Below are 16,886 nucleotides of genomic sequence, written 5' to 3'. Positions count from 1 at the left end.
GAAAATTAATCTGATCCATTTTTACACCTACAGACTGTTTCCTCTAATATGTATGCTTTTATGGGAGCATGGGGTTATTTAGGGGACCCTTATGTTTTCTCACTTTAAAGAAGATGACAGTAGCAGACAGAGCCAACACCTAAAGATTCTATGACCCTTGAGTGAAAAATAAAGGGCTTGTGGCAACTAAATTGGCATGGAACTGAAAGATGTGCATCACACATGCAAACACATACACAAGTCAGTCAATGGTCAAGGCAGGGGGTTCTATGTTTGGAAGATACCACATGAATTTATGGCCTCCCACACTCAAGCTTCCCTCCTCTGAGTAGGGGCAATTATTGATCTCTGAGGCTATGGATGGTAGAACTTATGTAACACCAGAAACAAATACACAACATAAACAGACAACAGGGGCTTTATTCTTTCCTTCCTGATAGGTGTTATGATCACATCACTCATGCTTAGGTGTGGTCTCATTGTGGTCATAGGCACTGGTGAGGTCATTTAAGATTTAGAGGCTATAGAAACAAAGTTATGTGGAGATGAATAATATGCTGAACCTTAGAGGTTGTCTGTGATAAAGGTTTCCAAATTGGGAGAAAAAACTCACAAAAGCAAACCTGAATCAGGTACATCGGCCTTCCCCTGTGATATTTTGAGGAACAATTTCTCCTCATCCAATTCTTGATGAGCACTTAAGGACCTTCCATATAAGTGAATTTTTCTCTTCATAATTCCTGGTTTGGGGGCTGAAACTTTGCTTATTCTACTTTCCCAAGAAGGAATATTTGCTAGATTCTAGGTATACTCAGGGAGAATATGTGGATGAGGGTGGCATGAGGGATTGGGACTCCATGCACTGACATGAGATTGTGAAAACAGTTGTACAAAGGTGGAGCAATGCATTTGGTCTGACAGGTGATGGGTCTCAGAACTTGAGATGAATACCTAAGTCTTGAGGTTCTCTGAATCTGTTATGAGCTAGTGTGTTAAGTGTGAGAACTTAGAATTTTAAAATCTATTATTGAATATTTATGGAAGTTGTAGTTCTGGGCTAGAAGTTCCTGGGGTCTGGTTGAAGGAAACAGGAGTGAGCCCTGGAAGGGCTCAACTTAAAATAGCATATTAAACTCAACTTAAAATAGCATATTAAAGTCCCAGTGCACAAGGGGAAAATTATTATTAAATAACACAGCCCAGAAGTCAACAAAGGGGGGATGAATGCTTTCAGAAAATCATAGAAATAAATAGGTAAATCTCAAAATGAGTTTACATTAAGTATACTTAGGCTCCAAAGGAAGTAAATAATTTTATGTATAAAAGGACTAAATATTATTAAATACATAAGGCATACACAAGTCAAGAGTAGATAGATATGACCAAGAAAAATTAGAACACATGAAAACAATCCATAGACTAATTGAAATAAACTGTACAATTTAAATATACAGAACAAATTATTAGACCTGGGCTGAATATAGTCATCAGCGAATTGGCTTTCAGGATATAGTTCTGTGAAATTTATAAAAAACACAGAAGAGAGTGAGAAAGAGTTGAAATGCACAAAAGAAAATAAGAGTTAACAGTGTTATCTTGAGAGATTCTATCCACTAAAAGAAGTTTCAGAGGGATACAATAGAGTGAATAACAGGAAATCAAAATTTGAAGAAATGGTGGGGGAGAAATTTCCAAAATGTAAGCTAGATTTTTTTTTCACTTAAGAATGCCCAATAAGTGTTAAGTGGAGTAAATAAAATCAATCCAACCTTAGATACATGTGGTGAATTTAAAGACTATGAAGGATTTATTTTTTTTACAGCAACCAGAAAGATCAGCTTAATTAGAAAGTGCCAAAGGATAACAAAATAATAAATAAGATAAAAGTTGGCATTGAATTCAGAATTTAGGAAATTGACAGGACCACTTGATTACCAAGATACTAAAGAAGAACACAATCATATGAAGTTGTTCATCTTAATTTCTGGAAGTTATACGGGGTAGGAATTTGTCACTTGCAGGCAATCATCCTTTCTCTCCCCAAAGTGGGATCAATTAGATGTTCTTTTTTCTGTTGCTTATTTCTACTGTCCTCTCCTGCCCTGCTGTACTTGATAATGCCCTGATCCCCACCTGCTCCTGCTTCAGTATGATGCATTTTGGCCTTCTACTAGAGGTGGAACCCTGAAGTTGCTGCCCAATTACAGACAAGAATTTTCACTACACCAGCATTGCAACCACCCAGGTCACTTCTTTCCTTTTACCTTGTCCTCTAGAGCCTGAATTCATTCTGCTTTAAGCCATACATGGGATCCAGGTGAAGGCCATGACTTAAGGACTTCCAGATGAAGTACATGCCTCCAAACCTGCCATTAAAAGGCCTTAAAGATCTAGTCCCAGACTAGTACCACTTTTCCTATCACAGATATCAACTCTTAAAAAATGGCATAACTACTCATATTACATAAGCCAGGTTATCCTTGAGTTATGCCTGGGCTTCATCCCATGGTCTCAACCCTCAGACATCCCATTTATTATCTATTCATCATGAATTAATACATTTCTTTTCATAGACTAACTGTTCCACGTAAGGCAAGGGGCTGTGTCAAAAGACAGTCTTCCACCAAACTGCAAGGGATCCCACAGACCAAAAAATGACTCTGACAGACCCAGCTTGGTGACTAAGATAGAGCATTTCTATTGGGGGCTTAAATGAGGTCCTCATCCTCAGCAGCTGGGGGAGAGACAGCAATTCCTTGCTATGATGATCCACACTGATAAGAGGGGAAAGCAGGGTTTTATAGTATGCACAAAGAAGGCATGTTTCCAAGAGAGTTATACACAATGTGGCTAACAAACTTAACTGTTTCTTATTATTTGTCCCACTGCACACAACTTCCCATCAAGTTAAACTTGCTTAGAGAGAATGTACAGGAATGTACATAATTGCTGATGAAGTTGGAAATGTTGGTGGATATGGAAAATGTAAAACATTACCATGTGACACTATGAAACAATCATCTCCTCCCTGAACATCTCCAACAGCTTCTTTCTGGGTTCCTCTAAATCTCCTCTTGCTCCTTTCCCAATCTATTGTTCACAAAGCAGCTGAATTTTCTTTCTGAAATATAAATTGGACCACATGATTCTCCTGTTAAAAGCATTTCAGTGCCTCCCAATTTCTCTTGGGGTAAATTTGATTGTTAACATAACCAATAAGGGCCTAAGTTCATCCTGCTTTAAGACTTACATGGGATCCAAGTGAAGGCCATGACTCCAGGCTTGTCTTACATCCCCCTCCCACTTCACCACTGCAATTCAAACAGACGGGTTTTATATCAGTTTTCCATCCACACCAAGATATTTCTCACCAGAATCATTTCCATCAGCTTAAAATATATTTTATCCTTTGAACCTTGGAAACTCATGGTCATCCTTTCTATCTCAGCTTAAATATACCAGAGCTTTTATCTGACCCCATGCAAAGAATAGTTACCTATTGTTATTCTCTTTTATGGAAATTATTATATTTTATGGAATTTAGAAGATTCATAGAGTTAAGACAGCAACAAAGTCCAAAGGAATATACTGATCAATGTAACCCCAATCAATATTTTGTCTCTTATTTTTCAGAAATGGATAAGTGATCTTTAAATTCTTATGAAATTGCAAAAAGTCCCAAATCGCCAAATCAATCTTGATAAAGAAAATAATGTTGGATGAATCACAGGTCCTAATTTCAAAACTTATTGCATATTACAATGTCACTGTTAACTATATACTCTAGTTTGCATGAGGTGTATTTTTTTACAAGGTGTGACTGTGTGATTGTGAAAACCTTGTGGCTTACAGCCTGTTTCTCCAGTGTATGGACAGATGAGTAGAAAAATGGGGACAAAAATTAATTGAATAATAAAGGGGGAATTGTGGGATGAGAGGTTTTGAGTATTCATTTTTACTTTAATTTTTATTCTTTTTTTGGGAGTAATGACAATGTTGAAAAATTCACTGTGGTGATGAATGCACAATTATATGACAGTACTGTGAACAACTGTACACTTTGGATGATTGTGTGGGATGCAAATATATCTCAATAAAATTGAAATAAAAAGACTTATTACACAGCTGCATTAATCAAAACATTATGATACTGGTAGATGGCTAGACATACAGACCAATGGAATAGAATTGAGAGTTCAGAAATAAATTCATGCATCTGTAACCAATTAATTTTAGACAAAGGTGGCAAGAACGTATGATTAAGAAAGAATAGTCTTTTCAAAAACTGAGGGTAAGACAACTGGATATCCACCTGCAAAATTGTTGGAAGTTTTCTTGGAATTGTGTTGAATGTTTAAATTGCTTTGTGTAAAACTGGTATGTCAGTAGTCTTCCAATCCAAAACATTAATGCTGTGCCATTTATTTTGGTCTTGTTTAATTTCTTTCAGCAATATTTTGTTGTTTTGGGCATACAAGTCCTTTACATCTTTGGTTAAATTTATTGCTAGGTAACTGATTCTTTAGTTGCTGTGAGAAATGTAATATTTTTCTTTTTTTCCTTTTAGTTCCTTCATTATTAGTGTATAAAAACACTACTGATTTATGCTCATTGTCATTGTATGCCACCACTTTGCTGAATTCTTTTATTTGTTTATTAGTAGCTTTATTGTGAACTCTCCAGGGTTTTCTGTATAAAGGATTATATTTTCTGCAAATAGGAAAAGTTTAATTTCTTCCTTTTCAATTTAGATGCCTTTATTGTTTTTACCTCTATTCCCTATGGCTTAAACTTCTATTACAAACAAACAAACAAAAAAAAACCACCAAAAAATTAAATGGTTAAATTAAACTACTTAATTAAATTAAATTAGAAGCAGAAAAAATGATCGTTGTTTGTGTTGATGGTTACAGAACATTGTGAACATAATTAACATCACTGAATTGTACATTTGAAATCAATTAAAATGGAAATTTTTATGTTGTATATACATTACGCAGTAAAATTTAAAAATTTAAAAATATTAAAGTATTTAAAATAATAGCAAAAAAAACATAGCACTCTACAAGGCAAAGAGTGAACATTAATGCAAACTAAGGTCTTTAGCCAACAATATAATTCTAGAAATATTGGTTGATCATGACAGGTATAGCACTAATGCAAAATGTTAGTAGGGAAAACTGTGCATGTGTGGAGGCAGTGATATATGAGAATTAATTACTTACTACATAATTTTTCTGTAAAGCTACAACTGCTTTAAAAAAGTTTATAAAATAATTTTTTAAAATATTATCTTCCTAAATTTCCAATGTAAATTGATATGTGGGTTTTATGGTTGAGCTTCATCATTTATAAAATTAGGAAAGCTGGTATTTGAGAACTTGACTTGTTTTCTTAGAAAGTTCATTGTTATATCAAATGATATTACAGATTTGAAGATGTTTTGCAAAAATTGAAGAAGTATACAAAGGCAGCATGACAGGAAAAAATCACACACTGGAACATCAATTAATTGAAATTGCTCAACTCTAAAGTCATCATTTCTTTACTTAAGAAGAGTAGAGATTATGGTGACTGATTTTTAATTTTCTTCGCATCTTCTTTTGTATGTTTCAATTTCTTTATATTTTGTTGTTAATCAACTGCCTTTTTTTTCTTATTTAATTCAGGTAACAAGTTTTCTGTAACTTGAAAGGTGCTCATTGATTATATTTCTGCTTATGTTTCCAGTGAACTTCTTTGTCACCCTCTGTGTAGATCATTTGCCTAGTATAATTTATATCATGGAAATTTAATACTGTAGAGTACCAAACTCTTGAAATTATATCTGTATACTAGAAAAATTATGAGCTCAAATCTGAGAAATTAACCTGCAAATTCTTAAAAAAAAAAAGTGCAACTATTTAAACAACCATGAGTGTTTTAAGATTTCTCTAATCATGGCATGAAATCCATAAGCCATATAGGTAAATATGGGTAAATTTTGATATGAGAAAAATTAAAGATTCCTTGTGCCAGAAACCCATTGATATTGATCAATCACATCCTGGTAAAAAGGTAAAACATGAAAAGAAAAGTTTAATAGACCTAATATGTTTTTTGAACTCTTAAAAATCAGTTAGAATAAGTTGAAAAGTCCAGTAAAAATGAAAGGGGTATAACTAGGCTGTATTAGCTTCCCAGCTGTTAAAATCAATGCCACACAACGGGCTGGCTTAACAAGGAATTTATTGTCTAATGTTTTCAGAGGCTGGAAGATTGCTTTCTTCTGGGATCACTATCTTCTTGCTTTCTGACCATCTTTGGTTTTTCTGGCATTTTTGTCACCTGACCATGCACACAGAGATGTCTTATCCTTCTTCCTCCAAGTTCTATTGACTTCCAGCTTCTGGCTAATCCCCATGGCTTCTTCTCTATGTCCTTTTCATCCAGGGCCTTCAGCAAATTTGGATTAATGCCTACCTTCATACACATGGGGCACACCTAATCTAATAACATTTTAAAGTTTCAATTTATAATTGGGCTAATACCCACAGGACCAGAAGTTTGGCCCTGAACATGCCTTTTGTGGAGGGCATGATTAAATCCCTAACACTATTCTGTATAAGACTATACCCAGCCTCAAATAAATGCATTCCCCAACTCTTTTCAAATGTGAAAACAATCAAAAGCCTCTGATTGAGAAAGGATGTGGAAATAGTCACTGTCTCTCATTGCTAATGGTGATATAAAACACAGTGGCAATTTTGGAAGATAGTTTGGAAATATTCATCAGAAGTCAAAATATGCATACACTCTAAATAGCAATTCCTTTCTACTGGCTTCTATAAAGAACACAACCCAACAAATGAGCAAAGATGCAGGCACAAAGACATTCATCTGAATATTATTTACAATACTAAAAATTGCCCAAAACCTATGTATATATTAGTAGGCAACCCATGAAAAAATTAGGATAAATTCAAAGGGCTCCAGACAGTAAAATCATTTAATAATATGGAAAACTGTTCTGTCTATTATTAGGCCAAAATTAATTGCAGTCTTAATATAATTTCAATGTTGCAAAAATAATATACTGTTGTTTATATAATATGTGAGTAATTTGTATGCACATATATAATAGGAAAATTATCTAAGAAGTCATACACTAAAATATTAAGTGAATATCTCTGAATTATGGGTTTATAGCTGACAAAGTTTTAGTATTGTCTCTTTGCTTACCTGTTTTTCTAGTAAAATGATATAAATTTGTAATAAGGAAAATTTACATTGTTTTCACTTACATTGCTGTGCTACTGTCTCCCAAAACTGTGTTCCAAACCTCTCACTGCTGTCTTTTCCTTTCTGTCTGCAGTGCTCCCTTTAGTGTTTCCTGTAGAGCAGGTATCTGGTTCACAAACTCTGTCATTGTCTGCTTGTCAGACAATATTTTAAGCTCTCCCTCATATATGAAGGACAGTTTTGCTGGATATAGGATTCTTGGTTGGTGGTTTTTCTCTTTCAGTATCTTAAATATATCACACCACTTCCTTCTTGCCTCCATGGTTTCTACTGAGAAATCCACACATAGTCTTATCAAGCTTCCTTTGTATGTGATGGATTGCTTTTCTCTTGCTGCTTTCAGGATTCTCTATTTTTGATGTTTGATAATCTGACTATTAAGTGTCTTGACATAAACCTATTCAGATCTATTCTGTTTGGGGTATGCTGTGCTTCTTGGATCTGTAATTTTATATCTTTCATAAGAGATGGGAAATTTTCATTGATTATTTCCTCTATTATTTCTTCTGCCCCTTTTCCCTTCACTTCTACTTTTGAGACACCCATGACAGGTACATTCCTGCATTTCTTGTTGTCATTCAATTCCCAGAGATGTTGCTCATAGTTTTCCATTCTTTTCTCTTATCTGTTCTTTTGTGTGTAGGCTTTCAGGTGTCTTGCTCTCCAGTTCCTGAGTGTTTTCTTCTGCCTCTTGAGATCTGCTGCTGCATGTCTCCATTGTGTCTTTCATCTCTTCTGTTGCACCTTTCATTTCCATAGATTCTGCCATTTGTTTTTCTGAACTTTTGATTTCTACCTTGTGTATGACAAGTGTTTTCATTATATGCTTCATTTCTTTTGCCATATCTTCCCTAAGCTTTTTGAATTGATTTAGCATTAGTTGTTTCAATTCCTTTATCTCAGTTGAAGTGTACATTTATTTCTTTGGCTGGGCCATAACCTCATTTTTCTTAGCATAAGTTGTAGTTTTCTATTCTTTAGGCATCTGGTTTCCTTGGTTTCCACAATCAGGTTTCCCCAGGCTGGAATGGGCTTAGTTCTCAGAAGGAGGCAATAGCATCATGTCTCCCTGAGAGGGTGTCTTAGAAGATTGAAACACGCTTTGAGGCTTCAAGCCACTGTGCTTTTCTTCCAAGCAGGTGGTGCCTGTCAGTCTGTCACTCCAGCCCATGGCTGTTTTCCCCCAGGCTCTGGGGTCTGGTTTGGAATGGAAGGCAGAAAGTAGAGCTTGGCACCACCTCTTTCCTCTTAAGGAAAATGCATCACCTAGGGAGATACCATTTGCATTTGAATAATCTCTCTGCCTCTGCTATCTCCACCCTTGTCTGGGTCAGAGCCCTGGGAACTGAAAATGGCTAAGGCTTTCTCCACTGAGCTGAAAAAAGGACAGAAAGCCCCCCTTCAGGGCCAGTCTGTGGCCATCCTCAGTTTCACCTGTTGGACAGAGATAGCACCCAGTCCACTGGGCTCCCCTCCCTCCCAGAGAGGTCTCTCAGCAATCCAAGGTCAGTCATCAACAAAAGCCTCTGTCTGTTTGTTGGGGATTCATAGCTTGTATTGAGCAATCAACATTTGTTAATTAAAACCTCAGTTGGAGCTGGGCTGAGGTATATTCACTTGTTCAGAGAGTTCTGCTCTCTAGCACAGTGATGCTTTGCAGTGTGGGCTGCTGTGGGAGAGGGGCTCTTAGCTTGAGTCCACAGTTTTTACTTACAGATTTTATGCTCTGATCTCAGACACTCCTCCCAATCTGTGATATGTGGACAGTCACATTTGTCCCCCAGCAGTTATTCCAGATTATTTGCTAGTTGTTCCTGGTTGTTTATTAGTTGTTCCAGGGGGGCTAACTAGCTTCTACTCCTCTCTATGCCAAGATGTTCCCCTCCTCCCACTTATAGACTTTTGACTATTTGTTCTGAAATTAAGATTAGAAGAACACATTTTATGAAGCAAATATAAAAGCATTTCACACTTAAGTAAATCCCATGCAGCAATAGCTCAACCCACATGCTATTACAAGTGCAACTAGGTCCAAGTGGAACACAATAGATACTTCATGCCAGGAATAATCAGACTTTAATGAAAATCAATTTAATTAGGGGAATACTAGGTCTATTATTGTCCATGCATGCTCCAAAACTTTTGAAGCTAAATGAGTTCAGTTTCCTCTTTGGGGTTCTTGTTGCAATTAAAATGAGATAATATAGTAAATGTACTTGGCGCATGGACTGTACTTAACAAACTGAATTTCATTCTACAATTTGGATCCTAATCTCTCCAGTTGATCTATACCTGGCAATGCACAGCTAAAAGACTAAAACAAGGGTCAGTAACCTTTTAAGGAAAGACTAGAAATTAAATATTTTCAGCTTTGTGGACACTATGGTTTCTATGGCAACCATTATAGTGCAAAAGCAGCCATAGACGATACATAACAAATAATCCATGTTACAATGAAATTGTATTTGTGCATTTGTGAAATTTGAATTTCATACATTTTTTGTTTTGGTTATTACATCTTTATTAAAATATAATTCAAATACTACACATCACACATATTTGAAGTATAAAATTCAATGTTTTTTAATTTATTCAGAGTTGTGCAACCATTATCTCAACCAATTTCAGAACATTCTCATCACCCAGCAAAGAAATCCAGTATTTATTAGCAGTTATTCCCCATTTTCTCTCACCCCATGCCCTCTCCAGCACCAGGCAACCTTGAATCTACTTTCTTTCTCTATAGATATTCTTATTCTGGATATTTCTTATAAATGGAAGCATTCAATATGTGGTCCTTTATGACTGCCTTCTTTCATTTAACAAGATTTTTAAGGTATATCCATACATGTTGTAGCATATGTCAGTACTTCATTTATTTTTATTGCTGAATAACATTCCATTGTTTGGTTACACCACATATTTTTTATCCAGTCATCAATTGAACATTTCATTTGTTTCTTCTTTCATAATGCTGCTATGAACATTCATATACAAGTGTTTATGAAAATATATGTTTTCATTTTTCTTCAGTATACACCTAGGAGAAGAATTGATGGATCATATGATAACTTTCTATTCTACCTTCTGAGACTATGGCCAGAGACTACTTGCAATTCCCATCAGCATTGCACAAGGGCTCCAGGTTTTCCATGTCTTCAGCAACACTTATGTTGTTATAGTCATCCTAGTGGGCATGAAGTGGAATCTCATTGTGGTTTCGATTTACATTTCCCTGATGACTAATGATATTGAGCATCTTTTCATGTGCTTATTGCTATTTATGTATTTGTTTGAGAAATAAATATTCAGATTTTTTGCCCATCTTTTAATTGGTTTGTCTCTTTATTACTGAGTTTAAGAGATTGCTTGTTACAGTGTTTTTCTTTGGACTCAGTGGACCTCCAATTCTTGGAGAGATTGGGGCAGACTCTGTATGTGAGACAAAGGCTTAGCCTGGTATGAACTCTGGCAATCAATCAGTTGAGAAAAGTCTGTTTGAGGCACACTACATGCAGGAGGTCCAGGAATTGGCCACATTTCTGGTTCTATTTTTTTTTCTCATTTTCTCATCCACAATTTACACTTATGTGCTATATTTAGGAGCCTCCTCTAAAATGAGACTAAGCTTTGTAGTGAAAGCCTGAACTTGGTGGATACCAGTAATGAGTGAAACAGGCAAGAAAACTTCATACATCTTTCTCTTAACAAAGAAGTTCCATTCCAAATTTTCTATACTGAAGTAGTATTCAATTTGGCACTTCATTTATTCTTTTACCAATCCTTCTTCCCCTGGATACACCTGAACACCTGTACCATCATCACAGTAATATATCATACTGGTAATAAGTTCTGCTTGAAATTGTTGGTCAGTTCTTTCACCATGTTTTTGATAACAATATGAATTATCAAACTTTTTTTTAATTTTATTTTGAAATAAATTCAAAGTTATAGGAACAGTTGCAAAAACAATACTAACCCCATACAAAGAATTCCATCATACCCAGACCACCCTCTCCCGATAGCTCAATCCACCAACCTTTACATGCTGTCACGTTGCTATTTCTTTCCCTTCCTCCCTTCCTCCCTTCCTCCCTCCCTATCATCCATCATCTATTGCTCTCTCTTCTGAACATATGAGCGCTAGCTGCACACATCCTTGAACATACACTGTAATTCACATATACACTTCCCATGAGAAAGAACATTCTTTTATGCAATCCCATTAAGCGCAGCTAAGAAGTACAAGAGATTCAACAATGATATGAAGCTTACATTCTATATTTCCTTTTCCTTATGTCTCAACTGTGTCCCTTTGAGCCACCTGTCCTCCATCCTCCAATTCCATCCAAGTTCATCCTTGACATTCAATCATCATCTAGACTGTCTTTTTTTTTTCAGTTGTGGAAACATATACACAGCCTAAATCTTCCCATTCCACCCCCTCCCTAGCCTTCCATTAGTGGGATTAATCACCTTTAGAATGTTGTAATGCTCTTTCCCACCATCCATTACTAGAAATTTCCCTTCACTTCAAACAGCAACTCCACACTCATTTCTTAACTCCCCATTGTCCCTTCCCCCATTTCTCTTAACCCAAACTCTACATTTCATCTCTATGGTTATATTCTCTGATAATTTCTTTGTGTTTGCTGTGGGGGTTAAAATTAACGTCTTAAATCCATATCAATCTTGTTTTTCTTTGATACCACCTTCACTTCAATAGGACACATAAACTATGTTCCTATACTCCTCCATTCCCCTACCTTTATATAGTTGTCTAAAATTACATATTTTACATTGAGTCCAAACCACTGATTTGTCATTAGAGTTCCTGTAATTTATATCATGTAGGAATTAAATAGTGGATTTACAGTTCAAAAATTATTGACTTCTATTTGTATTCCATTTTGGTTGGAGAATGTGCTTTGAGTATATTCAATTTTTTTTTTTTAATTTCTTGAGGCTTGTTTTATGTCCCAGCTTATGGTCCCTTCTGGAGAAAGATCCGTGATCACTAGAGAAAAATGAGTGTCCTGGTGCTTTGTGATGTAAGGTACTATATATTTCTGTTAAAATTCTCTATATCTCTTTCTCCTTTCTGTTGTTTCTCTGTTGGTAGGGCTCCCTTTAGAATCTGAAGTAGGGCAGGTCTTTTATTGGCAAAGTCTCTCAGGATTTGTTTGTTTGTGAAAATTTTAAGCTCTCCCTCAAATCTGAAGGAGAGTTTTGCTGGATAAAGTATTCTTGGTTGGAAATTTTTCTCTCTCAGAATTTTAAATATGTCATGCCACTGCCTTCTCGCCTCCATGGTGGCCGCTGAGTAGTCACAACTTAGTCTTATGTTGTTTTCTTTGTATGTGGTGAATTGCTTTTCTCTTGTTGCTTTCAGAACTTGCTTCTTCTCTTCAGTATTTGAGAGTCTGATCAGAATATGTCTCAGAGTGGGTTTATTTGGATTTATTCTATTTGGAGTTCACTGGGCATTTATGCTTTGTGTATTTATATTGTGTAGAAGGCTGGGGAAGTTTTCCCCAACAAATTCCTTGAATACTCTTTCTAGACCTTTACCCTTCTCTTCCCTTCTGGGACACCAATGAGTCTTAAGTTTGGATGTTTTATTTTATCTATCATTTCCCTGAGATCCATTTTGATTTTTTCAATTTTTTTCTCCATTCCTTCTTTTGTTCTTTCATTTTCTGTTCTGTGGACTTCTAGGACACTGAGATGTTATTCAGCTTCTCTAGCCTTGCATTGTGAATATCCAGAGTCTTTTTAATTTGGCCAACAGTTTCTTTTATTTCCATAAGATTTTCTATTTTTTTATTTACTCTTGCAATATCTTCTTTATGCTCTTCTAGGGTCTTCTTTATGTTGCTTATATCCTGGGCCATGGTCCTCTTTATGTCCTTTAAATCCTTTGCCATGTTTTCATTCCTTGATTGTATTTCTTTGATTAAATCTGTGAGGAACTTTGTTTCTTCTGATAACTTGATTTGTGTGTTTGGAGTTGGATTCTCCATATCGTCTGGTTTTATCATATGCATTGAGATTTTCTGTTGTTTTTTGGCCTCTTGCCATTTGCTCTGCTGGACAGGGTTCTTTTAATTTGTGTATAAAAAAAAAACCTGTCTAATTTTTCAGAAACACTGGTGACATACACTTTCTCTAACTAAGCAGAAGATGGCATCTGTGAGTCACCTGTACCTCTCAACTCAGTTCTCCACCTTGTCCCCATGGTGTGTGGGGAAATGATTCTTGTGGGGTCCAGCCAGAGAATTCAGCCTGGGTGTGTTGCTGGAGCTGTCCAGCCTGAATGCGGGGTGCTTGTATGTGTGGCCAGGGAGTAAGGACAGCCTCATCATTCAAATCCCCCCGGTTCCCGGAGATTCAAGGCCGCTGCAAGAGTCCAAGCCTTCATTTCATTTCAGCCCCAGCCCCTCTCTCTCACTGTCCCACAAACCACTGGACTTGGTGTAGTGTCTCTGGGATCTCCAAGTGGGTCCCCCTGCCCAGCCACAATCCTCCAGGACCTCTGCTGAGGGAATACTGTGCTACATCACCAGTGTGTGCCATCCCTCAAGGGAAGCCCCAGGCTGCCGGACGAAGCCATCTCGCTTTCAGCCTGATGCAAAAATGGCTGAACAGGGCATCTCCACACCCCATTCCTCACACAGTTCCTCCTTCCCATTTCCGGGACAACTGGCGGGGTTCTGGGCTGCGGGCACAGCCCCAGGCAGGAGTTTATCCAGCCCTCCTGGGAGCGAGCTGCTAGCCGCGGGGTTTCATTCAGCTTCTGGCTCTTCCCTCCATTCCCCTGGCCCCAGGGATATCTGCAGCAGGCTATCTTCCAGGCCAGACATCGAGAGGCTGGCCCAGCCCCCTCTTGCTGTGTTTTACTGCGTGGTTCCCATGATTGCACCTGCAGCTGCTCCTGGGTTTTTCCCTGTTTTTTTTTTTATTAAAAGAGCCCATCAGTCTCCAGACTCCAAACCCTGGCTTCCCCAGATCGCCACACAGCTGTGGGACTTCCAGCCAGCTTACACACTCATTTCAGAATGCAGACTCCCAGTTTCACCAAGTATACAGCCCCTGGGAACTAGCAGATCTCGTCCAGCTGGCACATCGCTGTAACCAGTATTCTGGGTCACTCTCTGTTCCTTTTCTAGTGTTTTCCATGGAGGTGTTCCTTAGCCCCGTCTCACCTAGCCACCACCTTGGTTTCTGAATAATCAAACCTTATTAGAGGATTTCTTCTGCCTTGTCCTCTTCCCTGTCCTTGGCTTCTTCCTTAGCCTCTATAGAAAACTTTGATATTATCATTCTCACTTCTCACACTGGAAACTTCATCTTGATCATCTCTCTTTTCTCTATCTTGCCTCCAACTTCTTGTGGCATTTTGCTTACTGTTACGTGCTGATTTATTTTTTTCAAGTTGACATCTTGAGCTGTTCTGGGATCCTGGTCTTTCTTGACTATCTGGTCTTACATCATCTAAGTGGAGTGGTACCCACTTTTCCTTATTATCTCTCTTTGGTTGATAACTTGACTGAGCTTCGTCTTCACTAACATTTTCACCAGAACCATCTAATTTTGTTTCCCAGTTTTCTTTGCTTTTACTGTTGGTGTTATATTCAACCTTCTCTTCTTTTTCTTTTCTATTTTGTGGCTTGTTATTTCTCTGGCTGATAATACTTTGACAGCCAGTGTTCACTAATTCACTTGGCGTTGGCCAATTTGCCATATCTCCAAAATCATTAGCCTTATTGGATTTCATTCTCCTGAGTTTTCCTGTTTTTACAATCTTGAGAGAACTGCCCTCTGCTTCCAGGATTTCCAGTGGGGCAGCAGCAGCAGCCCCATCCCTGTCAGGGAGACATGCTGGGGAAGATTTTGGTCCAGGGGTTCTGTTTAGGTGGTGGAGGTAGCAGTGGGCGGGGTGGGAAGGGCAGCAGCTTCTTCTCAAGGCTGGCCACTGCCTACTCCAGGGCATCCAGGGCCTATGGTAATGACCTCTCCTCCCTCACCACTTCCTTGCCCCCCATTCAGGGAGTGGGGAAGGGTGGCTGCTTGGCCTGCAGCCTTGCTGTCTCCAACAGTGACCCCCTGTCAGTAGTCCTCACATGCATCTCCCGTCACACTAAACTGAGCACTAACCACTGGTCAGCCCAGCAAGTGGCAAAGCCACTGAGAGCAGGGTCTGAAGGAGGGCCTCTAGTGGAGCTCATATAATTTTAATGTGTCATGAAATATTCAATTTTTGAATCAATGGTAAAAGCAAATGCCATTCTAAGCTCACAGGCTGTATAAAAACAAGTGTATACCAGATTTAGACCAATCCTTGGGCTAGATGATATCTTGAAGTTATTTGCACTAAGAATACTGTGGTTCATAGGGCATAGTGAAATCAAGGGATAATTTGGGATATGTGGGAAGGAGCATACATGGATAATTGTATTCAGCCAACAACAGAGGACAGCAATTATACTTGTGTTTTGTCATCAAAGACACATGAATTGTTAACTATAATAGATGTACCTATATAGATATATATATTTATATATATTGACTGAGATGCTTAAAAACATTTACCGATAAAAAATTTGCATATATTGACTCAGGTGATCATAAATCATAATGAAAATTATTCTTTTTTCAGATAAAATAAAATTGAAAAGCCTCTTTCTATTGGCACAAGATATCTTGGTTCAATAATGGTTGTCACATTCACATCATGTTTTATAATATGACACACACATCATGTTCTGTCAGCCACCCCTCAAGTTTTACAGTTCTCATTGCATTCAGTCTGATTAAGGCATGCTTTTAAGTGTATTGATAACCTTTCAAAGTCTAATAATTAAAATTTTCAATAAATAAATCTTGCTCAAAATTGATACTCAATGGGGTATTTATGTATATATATACATATATCTACACCTATCAAATTCATTTAAGTAAATGCTTGTAGGCGTATAGATGGGAAATCCAGAAATTTTTAAAGAACACACAAAAATTTTTATCACCTGGGGATATTGGCAATTAACTTAGAAATATATATCTTGGTATATTTCCCAAACTTTGTCTATACACTTTATATCAGTGGTTCTCAACTGAAGGCAATTTTACTTCCACAGTGTCATTTGGCAGTGTCTGGAGACTTTTTTAAATCAAAAATTGGAGACAGGGGGCTGTGCTACTGACATCTAGTGGGTAGATGCCTTAGATCCTGACAAACATCATACAGCCCACAAGAGAGTCCCCATAGTAGAGAAATATCCAACCCAGAATGTTAAAACTGTGGAGCTTTAAAAACCCTGGTCCTTTTATTATTGTATTCCATTTGTAAATTTAGCATTCTCAGATTTTCCAACATCTTTGAATGGTTACAAAATATGATTTTGATGGCTGCATTGTACTCTAAATCAAGGGTGTATAATCGGTTAAGCATTATTATTGGTAAAGTTGTAGCTTGATTTAAATTTCATTTACAAATATAAATAATACTGTCATGAAAATCCTTGTCCATCCATTTTTTGTGTACATTTTTCTAATAAACATCTTGGAATTTTAGTTAAAGCCTGTGATTAGCATATAAGAGTAAC

General features: G+C 37.2%; 1 pseudogene; it reads right to left on the bottom strand.

The window, feature by feature from the left end:
* Positions 1 to 10,609: 10,609 nt before the first annotated feature.
* On the bottom strand, positions 10,610 to 15,025 carry LOC119525315 (annotated as a pseudogene).
* Positions 15,026 to 16,886: the final 1,861 nt, after the last annotated feature.

The sequence above is a fragment of the Choloepus didactylus genome (assembly GCF_015220235.1).
Source record: "Choloepus didactylus isolate mChoDid1 chromosome 25 unlocalized genomic scaffold, mChoDid1.pri SUPER_25_unloc1, whole genome shotgun sequence".
Taxonomy (NCBI): Eukaryota; Metazoa; Chordata; class Mammalia; order Pilosa; family Megalonychidae; genus Choloepus; species Choloepus didactylus.
Note: the sequence above shows the minus strand (reverse complement) of the source record. Positions and strands in the feature narration are given on the sequence as shown.